Raw genomic sequence first — 14,850 nt, 5'->3', positions numbered from 1 at the left:
TGGGCCACAATGGCGGCGTTGTTCTGATTTTTTGAGCGCTCACACGTGTTGCTCTGGTAGGTTTCGTGCCGTGGCAAAGGCGCTGTGTGGGCGGGTTTGCGTTAGTCACCGTGTCTTGTTGCGCTGTGTTACCTGCACCGTGCTCTGCCGGATGTTGCGCGAGCGCGCGAAACCACGCGCAGCGCGGCGTGGTTTCGCGAAAGATGTAAACAAGAGAGGAGGGTGGCACAAAAGGCGGAGCATCGCCATGAGCAACGCCAACTTCCGGCTTCACTTTTGCTTCACAAAGAGTGACGTCAGGGCCTCTCCTTAGTTTCCTTCCTCCGTGGATGCACGTTAAGGATAAGTGGACGGTAACAGCTTCGCTAGCAATCCACCTTCACAGAGTGGATTGGGCCTTCAAATTTCTTGTCACCACATGTACGACTCTGCTGGTCATAAACTTTCACAAAGTGAAATGACCCGGACCTTTGTTTCTCTTTCCTTTTTGCGGAAGGGTAGTTTAGTAACAAAGGTCAAATTGTTTGTGCGGGCTATGTATTATTGCGGCCTCGGGAAACCTTAGCGTGCGTCTGCGTGCGCATTGTTTGCTTATGCGCCATAATGACAGTAATCGATATGCGGAATCAGATAATTCCAACACAAAGATCTTCAGGAATACTATCCCCAGCAAATAAAACGCGGAGACGCACCAAAGGCGTTAGCGCAATGGTTAAGGCGCCACGCTGCTGTGCAGACGGTCGCTGGTTCGATCCCCTCTGCGGAGGCTGCAAGAGCGCCCGTGTGTGCCGCACATTGCGTCGACGGTGGTAAAAAGTAATCTAGGGACATTGGATACCATAACGAGAGCGTGTTGTGGTATGTAAAGTCCGCGGAATTATTTTTTATTTTTTTGAGTAAGCTTTCCGGAAGTAGGCTTTGCTTGACAACATCCGTCCCTTCAGTTTGCAAATGGCGTTCGAACAGCGGAGGGCGTCGCTCCGCAACCTTGCCTTCAGGGATGTAAGCACTTATTTTTGTGTGCGTTTTAGCGGTGTTTTACGAGAAGACAAATCGGCAGCATCAGCGCAAGGCGAAACGAGCATAAGAAAAGCTGCGTATTCCAGCCGGCGTTTGTGTAAGGGCTTGAGACTACCGGCCATGTGCGGAACCAGACGTCGACGGCGAGTACCATTCCAACTGTTTTTCCTTTACTTTTGAGATGCCTCACTTCTAATAATGCAGTTGCTATGCTTTGGCAGTTGTTAATCTACTCGACGCAGGAATACAAATCCAATGAATTCAACGTCTCTCAGCTTTGGGGTGTTCTGTGGTTCGAAACGTTCGTAAATTTGATGAATGTACGACGTATGTCTACTTCATTAAAGTCTGAGGACTATTCAAACGAGTGCAGAGTGAAATTAGTGCAAGAGAGATGGTGTGTTACAAAAAAAGAAAGTGTCGCAAAAAAAAAAAATGTTCACTTCCTTATTCGCACATTATTCGGCGACGTCTGCCACCGATTCGTACTATTAAAAAGAAGAAAAAGAACGCGGGTTCCTCAGAAAATAATTATTACTGGTTACACTTCATAGAAGTGGTGGAAATACTAATTTACGCAATAGCTGTTGATACAGTAACTACAGTGTAATGCAAAGCAATACAAGTATATTGCATGTGTAGAATAACTTGTTCATTTAGCTCAGGGAACGCAACTAGAAAAACTGAATGCCAGTGATAAAGATTTCATTCATAATGCCTGCTGTAATTGCCGAGTTCATGTCAGCTAGGACTGAAAGCGCCATCCTCTGCCAGAAATTCTGTGGCCTCGCCACCTTCGAGAATAGGGATGTGCAGAGAAATGTTCTGCTGCTACAGTGAATATTTTCCCACGGCCACCGTAAATACACACCACGGGAAAGTTGCTGGGGCAGCAATGCACGTAGTCGCGTATTTTAGAGTCCGCATTTCGCAAAACATTGCAATACACAATGCCTCTAATACACTGTTACACTTTAGGCATTGGCTTACTTTTATTGCGAAACTGCAACTTCCCTTTACAGTCAATTAAACAGCTTGTATATAGTGAGTAACTTGATATTTGTAAATTATTTCTTACTCCATAAAAAATATTATATACAATCAATATCTTAGTGTTTAACGACATAATGCCCAAACGCAGTTACGTATTAAGACACATAAAAGCAACTTGTCCGCCTTTCTTTCTTCTTGTGCGAAAAAGAGCGCATTTTCACACAAAAAAGTGGGGGAGGGGGAGCTGAACAAAATGTTCCTTTAGTAAAAGCTTTGGTATAGTAATCATTTATTTAGTAATTATTGTTTTACGATATTCACGGCTGAAACCTCGCTCCAGCGTATTAAAGACGTTAGTATAGGTTACGAGTCAGGTCCATTTGCTTAAATTTGATTTTTGAGGTCTGAACATCAGGGTCTAGTATAAAGGATGCACTAGGCATTACAGAGCTAAGACTCACCTTGTCGAGATGATAATTACACAGTCAAGCCTCATGAGCTACGACGCGCACGAGCACACAATTGTGAATAATTAATCGCGCGAATTGCGTCAGACAGATATGAACTTGACTGCGGCTGACACACAGGTGAGGCATGCAACCGGTGCCTTTCTTTTACAGCGAAAGCCCTTTTTAAAATTGTTATTGTTAATTAATGTATTTAAGGAGAGGTTGGCGCCTATTTGTGGCACCGGCTGCTCCTCTTCCCTTACGTGATAGTTATCGTCGGAAAATTGTCAACGATCACAAAACTGGACTAATAAACACATGAACAAGCATTCGCATACTAAGTGTCAGTACTGCAATATAAATAAATGGTCGTGCAACAGAACAGTTCACACAGCATAAGTACTCACAAAACCGAAGTGTTCACATGGAACACGTGAGTTAACACAGCACAAATGTTCGCAATACCAATATGTTCACATAGAAGATGTTGGGCACTTACGAATTAAGTTCCTCTTGAATGCCACACTCTAACTACGACAAATACAAATGCTACATGAACACGAAGACACAATGAACATGTAATTAGGGGTGCCTGTTAATAAGAATATGAAAAACAACTATTGTATGGCTTAGTATACTTGTCATACTTTTTATTCACCCAAGAATTGTACTAAGGTGCGCTGCGATGTTTTGAAGTTTTTATGTTGGCCATGGACCCTAAAATTTTTCCTAAGGATAGTGGCCGTCTATCCAAGCCGTGTAGTTTTTCCGAAAGGTTCTGGCCGAGAGCATCACGATATTTCTAAGGTGTACAAGGTGTTCTATGTCTTCTTCAGCCTGTTCACATGAGCATGTAGCAGTGTTAGTTTTCCTTATCCTATACAGAAAGCTCTTAGTATTAGGCAGTGCCTAGCCGAAGCTTATGAAAAGGTGTTTCAGCAGATCGACCAATTTGAAACGGAACATTGAATTCTATTCCAGGATCTATATTTTATAATTGAGAGTTCTGTGCACCACTTATGAAACAAGTTTCCTTGGACAACCTACCGCATAGACATTGCGCATCACCATACGCTAGAGGAAGTAGCGATAATTCATTCTCTTGATGTCCTGCACGTGCCGTGTGATCAGCTGCTACATTTCCTATGATTTCACGGTGACTTGAAGTTCACTGGAAAGTTAAGGCGTGTTGTAGATCTTTCGCCATGTCGTATGTCTTCAGTATTTCGTATGTCGATGCGCTGGTTACAATTGTGCGGCACGTTGGCACGATTGAAAAGAAGAGTTAACCGCGCGAATTGCGTCAGACAGATATAAGGTTGACTGGCCCGCGAGCGTGCCTTTCCTTCAAGGCGAAGGCCTTGAGTCATTCAAACCCACGGTGGTCTGGAAAACATGGCGTTCGGTACAGAAAGTCATGTGAGCTCGCCTTGCGCATACACGTGATCTTGCCACTGCTGGCGGGTTCGTCATCGTCGTCTTCCACAGCTGGCTCCGATGCCACTCATCGTGCAAAAAAAAAAAATCTTAAATACCGTAGGGTTAATTTGGGCGCCTGAACCCATGACCTTTGCTATAAGTCCCACTTTCCACCTTTGGCATTAATTAGGGCAAAGTTAATTAAGACACAGTTAATTAACGTAGCGTCAATTAAAGCATTCGAACCCGCGAAATCTGGCGGGAGTAAACAAGTAATCAACGATCTCGCACATCTCTGTGGCCGCGCTTTAACCTGGGCGCAAAATATCATAACCAGCAGCACAGGCTCCAGCAAGACGAAAAACACAGTGACAGCACCGTTAAAGTTATATTTTATTAGCATAGCAAAGCGCATGTCTTTTTCGTTCACCCTAAAATACCGGTAGTATACGTAAAGGTGAGCCGTCCACATATATTCCGAGCGCAGTATCTTACAGGGAACACAGACGGCAGGCAGCGCCGTCCGCGTTGTCTCGCTTCCACCTGTGCTCCACTTTCCGTGGCAGAGAAACATTCGTGACCCCCTAAAAGGCGTTAACAATAGCACCTAACTTCATCCACCGTTAAGTAGGACGTCATATGCTCGACATGAAAAGCTTTCACGCCAGGCCTTAGCAAAGTTTTCGCAAGGGCCGGTTTCTTGAATCCATTATGCTTCGGGTATCTTAAATGAGGACCTTAGTTTGTGTGTTTGTGTGCGTGTGTGCGTGTGTGTGCGCGCGCATATATATATATATATATATATATATATATATATATATATATATATATATATATATATATATATATATATATATATATATATATATATATAGTGTGAATATGGTCTATTGTTGAGTAGCCTTTACAGAATCCTGCCTGGTCCTTTGGTTGACAGAAGTCTACGGTGTTCCTGATTCTATTTGCGATTACCTTAGTAAATACTCTGTAGGCAACGGACAGTAAGCTGATCGGTCTATAATTTTTCAAGTCTTTGGCGTCCCCTTTCTTATGGATTAGGATTATGTTAGCGTTCTTCCAAGATTCTGGTACGCTCGAGGTTATGAGGCATTGCGTATACAGGGTGGCCAGTTATATATATATATATATATATATATATATATATATATATATAATGTGCAACTACGTGCTGCCACATACAAACAAGGCCCCCTTGAATCCCAGGGACCCAACGATTGTTTTCCCCACTTTATCTTTCTGACGCAATTCATTTCTCAAAACGGCAAGTTGGGCGATTCGGACCATCGTCCAAATCGGCGTGTTCTTTTTTTTACATTTTTTTGGCGCTGTTTGATTTCGGCAATTTCTTCGCATTGGGTCGCTGCCCTCGTCGCAACGGTGGGCGCTGTAGCCAGCGCTGATATCGCAGCTTGCTTTTACCTTGGCTGCCATTTTGCCGTATGTCGGTGCATGTGGTCGCTTGCAAGAGTGCTCACCTGATTTTGCGAGCAGCTTTAGCTTCTGCCGTCTGACCGCAACTCACGCTGCTTTTTCGTAGGGACCACAGAGTCGCCGAAAGAATGCTTGCTGCTCGTTTCTGTAGGGCATTAATTACCGTGGCTCGTGGTTCGAACAACGCGGGGACGGACAGCCCGGCCAAGCTACGTTTCCCAGCAGAAGAGGTGAGAGCAGTTCTTGCGACTGTTTCGCAATAATTACGCACAACCAGCATTTCGCGTAGCAGCTATGCGAAATGCCTCCCACTCCTTTTGCTGCGAAACGCATTCCTTTTGTTGCTCGCGAAGTAGGCTTATCAACCGTTAGACGAAATTCAAACTGCTGCCAGTTCAGTGCAGCATGGCACTGAATTTCATGTCGACGTGTCGAAAATATAAATTCGTTCCTATCGCGTTTTCTGATTGCGGCCATTTCTTCGTGCTTCAATGTTGCCTTTGCCGTAGTGGCAGGCGATGTAACCTGCGCTAATATCGCGGCTTCCTTTCGCGTTGGCTGCCATTTTTCTATTTGTTGGTGCATGTGATTCAGCGCGAGAGGGCTTACCTGTTTTCGTGAGTAATATTAGTTTGTGTCTTCTGGCATCAACTTTGTCGAAGGCGGCACAAAATTGGCTAATGTAATGCTGGCTGCCCGTGCATGTTGGACTTCCCGTGGCTCATGGTTCAAGAACACCGGGGGGACGAACAGCCGAGTCAAGTTCCGTTTCCCAAGTGACAAGGTGAGCGAAATTTTTTCAATTGCTTTGAAGTGATGCAATTACGCGCAGTGAACGTTTTGTTTAGCAGCTCAGGGACGCGTAACTTTCGTTGATATATGCCGTAAAACACTTCTTTCCTGCTCGCGAAGTACGTATATCAACCGTCAGTCAAGTGCACTAGAACTGCCAGTTCCGTTCAGCACCTCACCGAATTTCATATCAGCGCGTTCAAATCATAACGTGTTCGTTCCACATTGCGACGTGAAATTCAAAACTTGCTAAAAGCGCATTCAAGGACAACGTTTTGTGATATTTTTGCTGGTTTCTGCCGTGGCACCATCGACGGAAAACATGCCGAATGAGGTGCATACCAAGAACGATAAAATTATGCCGAAAATAAAATGTGCAGGTCAAAGGAACATGATGGAATCTATTCGAAGGGAAGCTTCATATATATAACTACCATACAACTAACACTGATGTATACCATTGTTTTATTTCATTCTATGCAACGGGTAAACTTATGCAATGTTTATGCCCTATTTTCACCTCGTAAATGTTTTATAATTGTGCACTACACGGTTCAGAAGCTCTTCCGAAATGCGAACGCCCAATCAGGTCAAGAATAACGCACAGCGCAAAGGACAAGGACAGCGATAGACGACATACACAGCGCTGTGATCTGCGCTAATCTGCGCTGTGATCTGTGATCACCCTAGCCCAATCAGGCGTATGCACAGTGTGAAACATCTTCGTAGCAATGTCACGAGGACGAAGGCGATGTGTGACGCTTGTCGAGAAACGAATGCTGATGACAGGTGCTTGCACAGAGAGCTAGAACACATTTGTAATCACGCGTGTTCGAGCCAGCTGTAATATTAAAAAAAACGAAAGATAGTGTGGTTCGGCAGTTCTGCGTAGTTGGTTACAGACGGTCATCTAGTCTCTGCTGTTGCGGCTACGTGCTCATGTCTCTGAGTATCTTTGAAGAGCGATCTTATCATTATGGGATATCGTTTGTCGGTGTTCGTGAACGCAATAGGTTAAAATTAAGAACAATTCAGTTTACCTTCTGCATGCTGCTGGGAGTGAATCCAGGGCATTGCATATTACTTTGTTCTTGTCCGTGCTGGTTTTCATTATGAGCCATCCTTGAAACTTGACTTTGTGTGTAGTATGAGCTTTATGTTAGTAGCTTACGGGAACTGTGATTTCGCTCCTGTGTTCAGGTCATTGTTAAGGAGTTGTTTGTGGATCCCCGGGATTTGCGTCACATTCTAGTAAGAACCCGTAAATACGTCAGCACGTCACTCATCAGTGATATGCTGAGCCAGACAATGTTACGACGCAACGACGTTGACATGACGACGTGATGATGACTATGTCGTCGATGGCTCGGCTATTTACTGCTGTGGCAGAAAAAAGTTGCACTGTGTGGTGTCGAATGCTTGCGGTTACAAGTTTTAAGTGAATAGCTATTTCATTTTTTTTTCTTTTTGCCTCTTTCGCCCGTTTTCGTGGATGATCGATGGTCTGTGGTTAGACTGGAGAAGAAGAAAGGCTCGTTGGCTCGTCCATTAGTTTGCTAGTTCGCTGGTTCAATTCATTAGTTTCCTCGTCCACTCATTCGCTCGTTGGTTCGTTTAGGCTACTCGCTTACATTGGCGGTCAGAACAACGTAGTGATGCGACCATTCGCTAGGAGATGGCGCTGGAGTAGCGCGCGTCGTCTGGGAGGTCTGTCGGCGGCGGCTGCTGTGAATCGCGCCCACGCGTCACCCACGCGCTGCTTCTCGCGGTCTCCAGATTAGCGAGGCAGTCGCACCTCATTTGGCTCCATTTGCAACGTGCCGAACGATACAGATCGTTCGCACCAGTCAATATATCGCGGAATGAAAACGCCTATGGAACTGCGCTCAAATTTTGCATTAGGGAGTATCGTAATCTTCGGTGAATTTTTTCGTGCTTCCAATCTGTTTTTATCCTTGACGTCGTGTCTTGGTCGTCGTGCTATTGCCTTGTCATTTTCTCTATTTGTCACAAACTCACACACACTAACACAATCGTTCGCCTTCACAAAGAAGTCGATGAATAATATAACATGGCTAGGGCTTAAGATGCGGCATAACTAGACAGGCAGATGGCTACAGCACAGTGGAGGACAGCGTAACCATAATGTTGTACACGTCGTACATGTATTTCAACCCTTGAGCAAGAACTGTAATATTACGCACCTCGCTTACACACAACGCATTTTTGCGTATCTTTTCCCTCCCTCCACCTGGACAGAGTTCCTCCCTAAGAACATATTACATTCAAGCAATGTCTTGCCTTTGAAATAATCCTGTAATGTCCGAGCATAGTTTCACATCAAGGAAAACTAAAACAATTTGTTCATTTATTCCTAGCCACGGAGAGTACAGGTACGGACAAAAGTTATTGGAACACGGGACCTGTGGTCGAACGGCATCCCAATGCTTTCTAGCAGCCTCATGGGAAAGCAAGGAGTTGCATTACGCATGCTCGCAGTCTCGCGATCACATTAGTTCCATCCAGATGCATTCCCGCAGCTTTGATGCTGACGGAGGGCGTTGGGCCTTGCATTGCGGTCGGCTGCCGCTCCCGTGTTCTAATTACTTTTGTCCCCACATGTACAGTCGACCAAAAAAGTTTACGGACCAAGAGACCTGACAAAAAGCGGAATATCTCCGCAGCCTCCAAATGCAGCCTGGTATTCGCGTTTCCAGCCTTTACTGGTATATGCGAACAACATTGTGATGTACGGTTTTACTGGCTACTTTTAAAGGCTGCTCGTGTATTTAGCATTTTCTGAGACCCCGTGGTCCGTAAACTTTTTTGGTCGACTGTACATATGCACAAAGATGTTACAATCAAATGTTGTTCTAGCAAAAGGCCAATTCGTATTGAATTATTCGTCGGTAATTTGTTTTTGAACTACTTGCCGCGGCAACCTCGCTCTGGCGTATTAGAAACCTATTGAAATATTCAGTACGCTACTATAGGCTACGATTTAAGTTTCCCTTGCTTCAATTGAAATTTTGAGCTCTCAAACTCGGCATAGTATAAATGATGCGTTGGTCATTGCAGCGTTCGGGCTAATCTTCTCTAGATAACAAATTTAGGCAAGTCTCGTAAGCGCCTACGCGCTTGAGTACGCACTTGCGTGGTCACATTGGGGTGACTGATGAGACGGGGTAACCGAGCGAATCACGTCAAGCAGATATAAAATCGTGACTGCGGCCGGCTAACACGCAAGCGAAGCCCTCGAGGGTGTTTTTGTGAGCTTATATATATATATATATATATATATATATATATATATATATATATATATATATATATATATATATATATATATATATATGTAAGGGTGTTCAAAGTTACTTTACGGGTAAAAAAAAAAATATGCGTAGAGGAGTACACAGAAGCCATTCGTTTCGCTAGGTTATGCGGCCAGGCGGTCGCAAACTCTGCGGGTAATTGTCGTCGTAATGTCAGTATTTAATTAAATTCGATAGCTAACTTTTCATTTACTGCACTTAACGTGTACGTTTATAGTGAAAACTCGGAGGCGGTGCCATTTGGTGATTATTCCATTTTGTGCAATTTTAGTAACGCGCCTGTGTCCCGAGATATGCACGCCCGAAATTTCAGCCCAGGCCGTCTAATTACACATGCGACACGGCGGCACCCGCTATGAGGCCCCTCCCTAGTGTGACGCAACTGTTGAGTATGGCGCTCCGTCTGACGAGAATGTGGGGTCATAGGCGACGGTGATTACTTTTCGTTCTTGGCCACCGTTTTCGTTCGTGGCAAGCGAAACCGAAGAATGACTGTGCGGGCGACGTGAGACGAGCCCTGTTTCTTTGAGCAATTGCTAGTAGAGTGGGTGACAAGACGCCGTGCCGCTTGAGACTTCTTATGCACTCAGGTGCAGCGATACTGCTCTGCTTTTTTTATAATAATGAAAGCTTTGTTTGCAGAATCATTGAAGTTGATGCCATCTCACAACACAGAGGGACAGCGTCAGCTGCCATACGGCGCATTACTAACCACTTAGGATTCCAGTGCGCCTTGCACATGCGTGACATTGACATTGACAGCTCCTAGAAAACGCGGGTTAATGGCCCGTATTCGCTATGTCACCTTTTTAACATTAGAACACATCTACCATTCCTCACGACAGAGCATGAAATTGTGTCAACGTAGTCAAATTCATATTTATTTAGTTACACACAGCTCCGATTCCGGCATTAATTAAGTCCAGTGGAGAGAGATCAGGGGACCTCGGCGGCCGAAACATCTCTCCTTCGCGCCCAATCCACTGCCGTGGAAAGTTACAGTTTAACCAGTTCTTTGCAGTGGAGGAGAAATGTGGTGGGGCCCCGTCATGCTGGAACCAAACTTACCGCAATTCGTTGAGAGGGAGACTTGAGGCAAATTTATCGGCGACACCAGCAAGAATTTCGTGCGCATAATTTTTTCCATCGAGGTTCTTTTCGAAGTGTGGGCCAGTGATTCTGTCCCCAAGTAGGCCACACCATACATTCAAACCGCAGCGACCTTGGTGGTTGTGTTGCCGCAGCCAGTGAGGATTTCCTTGCGACCAGTAGTGAGCATTGGGAATGTTCACTGTGCCGTTCCTGCAATATCGAGCCTCATCAGTCCAAATCACTCTTTGTACGAAATCCTCATATTGGTCAATTTTTATTAGGACCCAATTACAAAAGTCTGCCCGATTATCAAAGTGTGCCTCACTTAAGTCCCGATGAAGACTCGCATAGTATTGATGGAATTCGTGCTTTTTTAGAACGTTGTGCACTGTTCCCACACTTTTCCCGCATTATTTAGAAACCTCTCCGATCCTTACATTTGGCATTGCATGCACGCAGGCAAGGACCTCAATTTAAAAGTCCTCATCAATGATGCACTTCTTGGGCTGTCTTTTTTGGTGAACTGAGCCTGTTGTGCGAAGACGTCTGAAAAGGCTAACAAATGTTGCTTTGATTGGAACTCGTCGATCCGGACGGCGAGAGGCGTACAGACTCATTGCTAACGTGGCATTGCCGTGCATCTCCGTCATTGATAGCACTACATAATTTTTTTCTGCCATAGGATAGTACCTCGACCCAGACGAAGCAGCCATTTTTCAACGCAGAAGGTCCTAAGGCAGGCCTTGCTGCTTCCAACGGCGCAGCTTAGCAGAGGCAATCAGTGGCAAAGGCAAAGGCGCATAATAGAAGCCAGGGATTCACTCGATGCGCTTGCAAGGCGATGCCTGATCTGTTCGGCAATTTCGCAAAACCGCGAAGAATAATATTGTCAGGCCTACACCAATGAAGTGCACTACTCACGCCAGTTCACAGTCGTCCTCCTATTTCACAGCAGTTTTTCAAGCGTAGACAATGCAGGGCCCTCAAATCACACACTTCGGACAGGTACAGCGTCCCTGGAACACCACTGGCAACTAATCTGCTGCCCGGCCGCTGTCACCTTAGTTTCGTGCTTAGCGCTTGCATGACTTTCAGCCTCCTAAGTGCAAAATAATAATAAATAAATAAATAAAACCAAAGCCAGTATTGTAATCCTGCACTTGATTGCCACGACAGTACGTGTACGGTGGCACCGTGCTTTGTCGCCAACTCTGCAAGTCATTGCTTCAAAACAGAGCTCGGCCAAGCCGCCACGCAGTCATCCTTCGGTTTAACTGGCCACGAAGGAAAACGGTGGCCAAGAACGAAAAGTAATCACCGTCGCCTGTCACCCCACATCCTTCTCAGACGGAGCGGCATGAGCAACAGCTGCGCCACACTAGGGAGGGTTTTCTCATAGCGGGTGCCGCCGTCTCGTTTGCGTAATTAGACGGCTTGGGCTGAAATTTCAGACGTGCATATCTCGGGACACAGTCGCGTTACTAAAATTGCGCAAAATGGAATAGTCACCAGATGGCACCGCCTCTGAGTTTTCAATATAAACATACATGCTAACTGCAGTAAATGACATGTTAGTTGTCGAATTTAATTAAATATTGACATTACGACGACAATTATCCTCACAGTTTGCAACCGCCTAGCCGCATAGCCTAGGTAGAAAAATGGCTTCTGTGTACTGCTCTTCGCATTTTTTTTAAAAACCCGGAAAGTCTAACTTTCAACACCCTCTCTCTCTCTCATATATATATATTGTCCGAACTCCAACTCGGGAACGCCATAGTCCATTTACGTGTTTAGCCTATAAATATCTTCCTTTTTATGTGTCCCTTTTGCAGCTTACCAGTACTGTTACTGTGTTACCACTTCGTTTGGTTCTGTACCTCTAGGATAGGTTTCACATTCCCTTCACATACCTTCACCTGTCATTGAATTGTGTAGTTTCTGCGTTTTCTTTCCCACGCTAATTCTGCCGACTGTGATAATTGTACACCTTCTTTCTTTCTTTTAATGCGCACCCATGTATGTGGTGCATACTTCGTATGTTTCCGTGATGCAATCCCCCCCCCCCCCCCCGCCTAGTGTAATGCCCGAATGGGTGAAAGGTAGGTGTAGTAATAAATAAATAAATACGTAAATAAATAAATAAATAAATAAATAAATAAATAAATAAATAAATAAATAAATAAATAAATAAATAAATAAATAAATAAATGCACGCTTATCAGATGACGCTGAAGGAAAGTGTCACGTTACCTCGTTGTTGTCGAGGAAGTTCGAGAGGTATATAGTAGCCGCGCCCTAAGCACGATGTATAATTAATGTATAATGATATTATGCTATCTGTGTAAATACCTTTCACGTATGATGCTCTTAAAATATATGTTATCAGTTTACCTGTCACGTGTCTCTGTGTGTATGGTCTCCTGGGTCCCGTCAAGCTGTTTTCTTGCAGCTAATTAGCCCAATAGTCCAACCAGGATATTTTCTGGTAAATAAGAATTGAATTGAAGTGGGGCGGCGAAAATTGTGAGCGACTCGGTATTGTGGCCGGAGGAGAATTTGCTAATAGTGAACGCCTAGCGTGCCAGTGTGAACGGTAGGTCAGAAAAAAAGAAAAAGCGGCCCCGCCGAAACATTGTAGAAAACGATTTTTCTCGAGAGCAACCAGCCAGCAAGTGCATCCACGGCGGCTAATTATTGTTTCAGCACACCTCGAAAATATTTCGGCAGCCTGTTATACTCCTGTAACACGTAAAAGCGAAATCCTGCTGCACACGTGGCAGTGCATTAAGTTATACGTTCGGAATGGTCAGTCTTCTTGCAAGACACAACGAGCCGCAGTGCGAAGTAAACGTATGACGCTGTAGGTCGACCTCCTCAACGACACATGCGAGCACCTACTCCACTGCCTAAAGATTCTTTCACTTTCTTTCTTTCTTCAGTCTTTTCATTCGTTCTTCGTTCGTTATTTCTTTGTTTCTTCGTTCTTTCTTCCGTTTCTTTATTCACATTCACTCATTCCATCTTTCCTTGCTTACGACGGTATGAGCCATTCTTGATGAGGATGTTTTCCTGTCACTGGACTAGATGCCGCTTTTCTTCCGGTATGAGCCATTGCAACGAACCATTTAAGGCCTTCGCCTTATAGTGGAAGAGGGATGGCGACTCGCGAAATGTACTCGTGAAGGGGCAGCTCTTAAATGCAAGCTGCTCTTAATTAGAAATCAAAAATACATTTTTTTTCGTAACGGCCGACCGAATGCTTAGTAAGGTTTGCGTATTCGGTTAGTTACCTGTCCCGAATAAGCATGCAGACCCATTCACCGATGTGTAGAAAGTGCGAGCAGCCCGCATAAGGGCAAACTTACACAACAGCCTGGCCACGCATGAACGCGGACGCAATTTGTAAACACAATAACACGGGTGCACTTCATACTGTAAATATAATGGCTTCTACATAGCTTCTCGTCTGTGCCTTCCCACGTAACAATACCAAAACCAGTAAGGGCCGCCAAGCATCGTCCACGGACACCACGGATACATAGCTGCCTGCACAGGCGCTCTGCATCGAGCTGGCGTTGACATGACGACGTGACGATGGCACGTCACTGTTGGCACGATTGCTCAACTGCTGTGGCAGAAAAAATACGCAACTCTAAATTTGTACATCGCGTGCGTCGTCGTTGATGATGATGCTTAAGCAGTGGCGCAGGAGCGCGGGTGGTAGCGCCTTCTAGCGAATAATTTCTTTTTTTTTCTCTTTCACCTGTTTCCGTGGATGGTCGGTGGTTGGGGTTCGAACTTGATAAGGAAAACGCTTGTTCATTCACTGATTCGTCCGCTAGTTTGGTCATTCGGTGGTTCATTAGTCCGCCCGTTCAGTACAGTTCGTTCATTCATTCATTAGTTCCTTTGTAAGTTCCCACTGAAAGTTCATTAGTCGGCCCATTGGTTCGTTCGCTCATTCTGGATTTTCGCGTACGATAGAAGTATTCCACGATGGTTTCGGCGGTGCAGAAATCGCCGCAGACCACCGCATGCAGACGGCTAATCGCACAGTGAAGCTTAGCGTAACGATCACGTAAACAACTTGAACAGTGCAGTAAGGCTAACCTTTATATGCGCTATCCACAGGTTAACCATTCTGTATGTTCCACTGGGTTTGTCACTGTGACACCACAGCTACAGAGTCCTAAACATGTCTAAACATGTCATACTTTTCTGCGCATACACCTGTCATCTCCATTCTTGTATCGACAAGCATAAGTCGCCTTTGTCCACGTGACATCGCAGCGTAGATT

At 44.9% G+C, this 14,850-nt stretch overlaps 1 long non-coding RNA gene across 4 annotated transcripts in view; it reads left to right on the top strand.

The window, feature by feature from the left end:
• The first annotated feature begins 939 nt into the window (after window positions 1–939).
• The window catches only part of LOC135911084 (uncharacterized), a 52,472-nt gene continuing 38,561 nt past the window's right edge, over window positions 940–14,850 (top strand). For all 4 annotated transcript variants that reach the window (XR_011508258.1, XR_011508259.1, XR_011508256.1 and 1 more), the window contains exons 1-3: window positions 940–1,163; window positions 5,440–5,563; window positions 6,067–6,117. This is a non-coding gene — a long non-coding RNA (uncharacterized lncRNA). The remainder of the gene's footprint in view (window positions 1,164–5,439; window positions 5,564–6,066; window positions 6,118–14,850) is intronic.

The sequence above is a fragment of the Dermacentor albipictus genome, chromosome 9 (assembly GCF_038994185.2).
Source record: "Dermacentor albipictus isolate Rhodes 1998 colony chromosome 9, USDA_Dalb.pri_finalv2, whole genome shotgun sequence".
Taxonomy (NCBI): domain Eukaryota; kingdom Metazoa; phylum Arthropoda; class Arachnida; order Ixodida; family Ixodidae; genus Dermacentor; species Dermacentor albipictus.
This window is presented reverse-complemented; position numbering and strand designations above follow the sequence as displayed.